At 34.5% G+C, this 5992-nt stretch overlaps 1 pseudogene; it reads right to left on the reverse strand.

The window, feature by feature from the left end:
* Positions 1-729: 729 nt before the first annotated feature.
* On the reverse strand, positions 730-1326 carry LOC111918936 (12-oxophytodienoate reductase 2-like; annotated as a pseudogene).
* Positions 1327-5992: the final 4666 nt, after the last annotated feature.

A 5992-nucleotide genomic window follows, 5' to 3' on the forward strand; every position in this document is an offset into this window, starting at 1 on the left:
CACAAACTAGACACATTTTCTAAACTCTTAGAGTTTATGGATTTAGTTTTCGATTCCGTATACTACTAGAATATATGCCTTTAATGACATGCAATTTACGACATGCGTTGATTTATGTTACGCAAAAGAGAGTGTCCTTAAAATAGTGTCATCTCTCTAAAAATTTTAAGGATTTACTTCACGCATTATTGCGTGCCCTTAATTTAGTGTCTCAAGAAAAAGAAAAAAACATAGAGGGCGCTTTTTCTTAAACATGCGTTGTCTGTACCTGTCGCTTTATAATTTTAATGAAACACGCTTTTAGTAGACACGGGGAAACGAAATCCCCAAAATTTTGAAAACCCTCCTCGTTCTTTCTACTTTCTATCTATCTTTCATATTTGCAATCGACTCTCCCCTCTCTAATACTCTCTCCTCTAGATCTCCCTTGATTCTCTACCTCTCGTCTCTCTATAAACCCTATGCAATCGCCACCTCCTTTCTCTCTAGCACGTGCTAGGGTTTTATTTTCTTCCAAGCTTCCGCTTCTCTCGTTTTCTCTCAACCCAGTAAGTGCGAGGGTTATTAAATAAAGAAAAATCCCAATGCTTCACAAAGACTCCTTTCTGAAAAATATCATGTAAAGCGTGGAGACGGAGTCTGAAATCATCAAGAGGAGAACAAGAAAATAAAGTGAAGGTGAATCGTAACTGATCTGCGAGCTCTCCTCATCAATGGCGTCGACAAAATCTAAAACCTCGAATTCAAAGAATTATTCGGAGAACTTAGGTATAAAATGTCAATAATAGGATCAGACGTATAAAATGTCTCCTGATTGTACTTATTAAGCGGAGCCTTAAGCTGAAACCGTTTCGGCAAATCCGGATTCGCCAAAACAACCGCCCATAAGCAACAAGATCCGTCCGATTCTCTGCCACCGCCGTATTCCCGTCTTCCATCTCATACCCGCCGGCCGAAATAAAAGTCCCATTGAATGCTTTCCTCATCAGGGCAAGACTATGCGGAGTTTCTACGTTTTCGCCTTCCACTTTCCACCTTGGTTCCACCATATGGCAATAAAGAATCCGATATTTATTCAGAGATTCCGCCATGTAAAGCCCTAAAGCTTCTGGATTTGAATCGCCGGCATCCATGTAATCCGTGAACGGGGGTGAGTCGGATCCTGACTCGGTCAGGTCCGATCTCGTAGACGATCGCCTCGATGATTTCTAGAGCGAATCGGCATCGGTTTTGTAAAGATCCGTCGTATTGGTCGGTCCGGTTGTTTGCTTGGTCTTTCATGAATTGCTCGATCAGGTAAGCATGAGCGCCGTGGATCTCAATTTCATCAAAACATATGTGTTTTATAAAAAAGGAAGTTATGAGTTTGGATTTTGATAGGGTTTTACCATTTTTTTAACAATGTTTCACCATTTTTACTATGTTTCAATACTTTTTTCACAAAGTTATGCAACATTGTAGTTTAACAGATTAAACATGTTATAGGTTAGATGTTGCATATTTTGTTTCTAGAATGAAAACGTGGTTGCACAGTGCACATTTTGTCTAAAAAACCTACTTTGTTGTGTAAACTGGAAAAAAGTGAAAGTCATTGCATAAATAAGCATTTAACCCTTTTTTATAATTAATAACAATTTAATCTCATTAAAAGCTACAATGTACTCCCTTAATCAATTGTGACTGTAACCCTTTCGTCTACAAAAAGTTTTAGAATTTAGATTATGAGAAAATAAAAACAAAAACAAAAACAAAGGGTGTTTTAAACATTAATCGAACATTTATCTAAAAGAAACCAAAGGGTACTTCAAACTATTAAAATTAGAGTATAGTTTCATTTTTGATGTATAAACATATATCTGATCATGAGAGACAGAGACAGCTGTTGTTAAATTTATATACATAATTTTGTGCATATGCATGATATGCTTTTAATTTCATATGTTACTGACAGGCTCCTCCTGAAGTACATGCTAATGCAGCCGAAACTTTATGTGCTATAACCCGAACTGCTCCATCTCCACTTGCCTCTAGGCTTTCAAGCTCAAGGTTCATTCACTGCTTAATTAGTATTACTCCCTCAAATACATTATCTTAATAATATATCTCCCTTTTAATGTTGTCCCATTTAACATATCTTCCTGGATGATAAGGTTTGGTTGGAATGGAATTATATAACAGGGTTTGTAATTGGCTGCTGAATATGGTTTGAATTTAATCATGTGAACATGGGTGGAATGGCTGGAAAGAAATAGGGTGCAATGGCTGGAACGAAATCTTGTGAATGGAATATAATCATATTTGAATAGGATGGAATATGATGTTGTACAAGTGACATCAACCTATATTTTCAACCAAGGTTCCTTTTAATGTGGAGGAGTTTTGCTGTTCTTGTAACTATGACTTTATCTACATCAATAGCTGCGAGAGAAGGTTCTATTCCCATGGCTGCTTATCAGATCTGTTTAGAAGTTTGGTTGGCTCTTTCTTTGCTTACTAATGCTTTTGCAATTGCAGGAGAGGTAACCTTAAAAATTAACCTAGTACAAGGTTAAGGTTGTTGTTCTATTTTGTCCTGTAGTTATCTGATTATGTTGTTTTCTAGGCAATTCTTGCAAGTAGTTATTCACAAAAGAACTATGGTGAAGCATGCAGAGAAATAGATATAGATTTAGCCTCATTATAATTGTAAAATGACTTTTATTACTGTTTGTTTCAGGTAACAAGAGATGTATCTCTTTTATCAAGGTGGATGGCTATTGATCTTTACACAAGGGAAGTTGATAACCTCAGATTTGAACTTTCCATGAATCAATGTAGCGATGTCCATGCAAGATGAGCACATGAAATCGTAATTAAAGGTTTTTCACATTCCATTTTTTATTGTATTATATTATAATACTCATGTCCTGTCCTGTTTGAGAATAATATTGAATTAATGATTTTCTTTCATACTTAAAAAAATTCTGAAGAGGATCGATACATGAGTTGGAAGGAACCAAACGCAAAAGAATCAAACCCATAATGTCCATGGCCTACCTACACAACTTCCTGCTCAAGCCGATGTACCCTCTTGTACAGGTTAATTAATTAACAAAACAAAACAAAATGATCATTGAAATTTAATTTTATCTATAATTAGCTAATAAAATCATATATAATTTTCTACATATTGCTTTATTAGAATGCAACGAAGATTAGTCTCATTATCCTAACTTGATGTTCCTGGATCAGAGTATAAACCACTGAAAAACCAGGTAAACCAAATTTTCAGCCAAAGTTATCAAGATTTACCTTTTTACCCTCTCAACTTTCTGCATATTTACAGGATTATGAGGCTACTACTTCGCCAAACAAAAATGATGAGAAACTGAATATAAATGGGAACCATTCGAATGCAGCAGCCAGTAATGGTCATCAAACTCCCGCACCAAAATCGAGAACTTTAAGCCCCAATCAAAGAAAGCTTTTTGCTGAATCACAAGTTGGAAGAGGAAGCTTCGAGAAGCTTCTAGAGCCAAGCATGCTTCAGAAGACTGGGATTTCTGCTTACAGAATTGTTCTTAAGGAGGTAAAAGAAAAGGTAATTAATTGATCATCTTATTATAATGTTAATTCCAATTGGCCGGGTTTGTTTTTTTTAAGTATTACTAATTTTTTTCCACGTATTTTATTTAATTTCCAGCTTATGAACACCCGTAGGCGTTTAGAACAGCTTCTAGAAGCTCAACCATTTACTAATTATTTCAGCTAATGAACACTCGTAGTCCCTTAGAGGCATGCCTTTTGTTACCCCATTAGCACCTTCAATGTACTTTGCTGTTTCGGATCCCCAATTCCATGCTAAGATTGTGACCCAAATCAATTATTATTTCAGGTACCTCATTTTAAAAAAATGTAGATCGGGTTTGTTTAGATTACTATCAAGTTTTTTGTTTAAATGTTACATTGTAGTAATGAGAACTTGGTGACAGATACACAATTGTCTCAAGTACAACCCCTAGAACTTGACCTTCAACGTCGTGTCATTACCATTGCAGGTATATTTTTCTCATTGGATTCTATATTTGAGTGTTGTATATTTTGTATCTGTACATTGTGTTTTACATTTTTACTGATGATTTAAGATCATATAGGGAAGAAAATACATGGATTTAGGAAACTTTTAACAGCTTATTAGTTTAGACAATTTTTCAAACTAGTTCACTATCAATTTCTAATTTATATCATTGTTGTTCATATGTTTGTTTTGAGTTTAAACTTGTAAATTCTTTAAAGTCTACTGTAAACATGATTGTACAGTATCTTATATGCAATGTTCAAAACATGGAATAACATAGTCTTTGGAAACTTGGAATACATAGTCATAGTTTGACGTAATTAGTTGCTTATTTAGTTTATTAGCTGCTTGTTTTCTAGCTTATTATAGTCACTGATTGGTTTTTTGTTATGCTTAAATCTTAACAACTATCATGACAACCTTCAACAGTAAATTCGGATCGACACCTTTTAGCAGAAGATATCGTGTACGTGTTCTTGTGCTGCTATTGTGGATTCGGGAACATCCTTGCTTACCGGAACAACTATATGTATCTCACATGAAGCTTCTATTAGAACCATTAATCTTAAGGATTTCAAGTTTTCATATTTCTTGTATCTAATTAGTTTGTAAATTTCTGTTACAACTTCTATTGATTTGTTTTATCTTTCCATGGAACGATTATTTGTATGACATTAAATTTTATACAACAGATTGTATTTTTTTTATATGATATTTTGTTTTCTATTATGAAATATTAAATGCAAATTTAATTTGAAAATTAGTAAATTTATTAATAAAATATTTTTTTAAACATTTAAAATTACGATACGCAAAAATGTGTGTCATCTTCAGTTATGACATGACCTTTCTTGACAGTCGGTTTAATGACACGCAAATACGTGTCGTCTTCCTTTATGACAGGGACTTCCTTGATACGCATTGCGTGTCGTAAATGAGCGTCGTAAATAGATGACGCGCAAAAGCGTGTCATCTCTCGTTATGACAGGGCCTTCCTTGACACGCATTTGCGCGTCATCTGAGCGTTTTACGACACACATTGCACATCGTAAAAGGCTGTTTTTCTAGTAGTGGTATGATTTTTCTATAATTATTCCAAGAACAGGAACAGGAAAGATAAGACTAGTAAATTATTGATTACTCATTTACACCTTGTAACTTGCTGAGCAAGGTGTGTATTATCATATATAAATACATGTTGGTTATGTTGAATGTCTTTTACCTCATTACAGAGGTTTACATCATATGTAAAAAAGATTTCTACCATTACAAAACGTTTTTGATAAGCTATAATATGTATAGTTTATGTTTCGTATACATTACAAACATTTATGATAAACTATGGTAAGTACAATTTATGTTTCATATACATTATAAACATGTTTCCATTAACACAACAAACACATTTCGGAAGGTTCTATTCCCATAGAAAAAGGTTTTACACTCACGCACACTTCACGTAAACTTGTTAACGTAAATTGTGAGACATTCTTCTTAGTACTCCTAGAGTACATGTTAAAATTCCTGGTAGTTATAACCAGAGTCTCTTGTAGGGAGAACGTGATAGTTGTGTATAGATCTATATTGGGTCTGACAAACCCACACCTGAGCTGCATGCAACAGCTAGACCGGTAGGTCTGAGGTGACAAGTGTCATTATCTTTTTCGACGCCTGAGAAACGTCGTGGCATGTTCATTAGTCATAGTATGGTTATAGCGACTCACATAGGGAGTTAACAACACATAAAGTTTACGGGGATTTTCTCAAATCAAAAAGGGTTTTATGTCGATTTAAAATCACCTTTTATATCAATAAGGATGGATATTACTTGTACATTTCGGTCTTGGTATTTAGGACTACACATCACTCTTGTAAGGAAAATATTGGATTTTTCTTGGTAACACACAACTCATTATAAAGATCGGTTTCCAAACT

The sequence above is a fragment of the Lactuca sativa genome, chromosome 2, assembly GCF_002870075.4.
Source record: "Lactuca sativa cultivar Salinas chromosome 2, Lsat_Salinas_v11, whole genome shotgun sequence".
Lineage (NCBI taxonomy): Eukaryota > Viridiplantae > Streptophyta > Magnoliopsida > Asterales > Asteraceae > Lactuca > Lactuca sativa.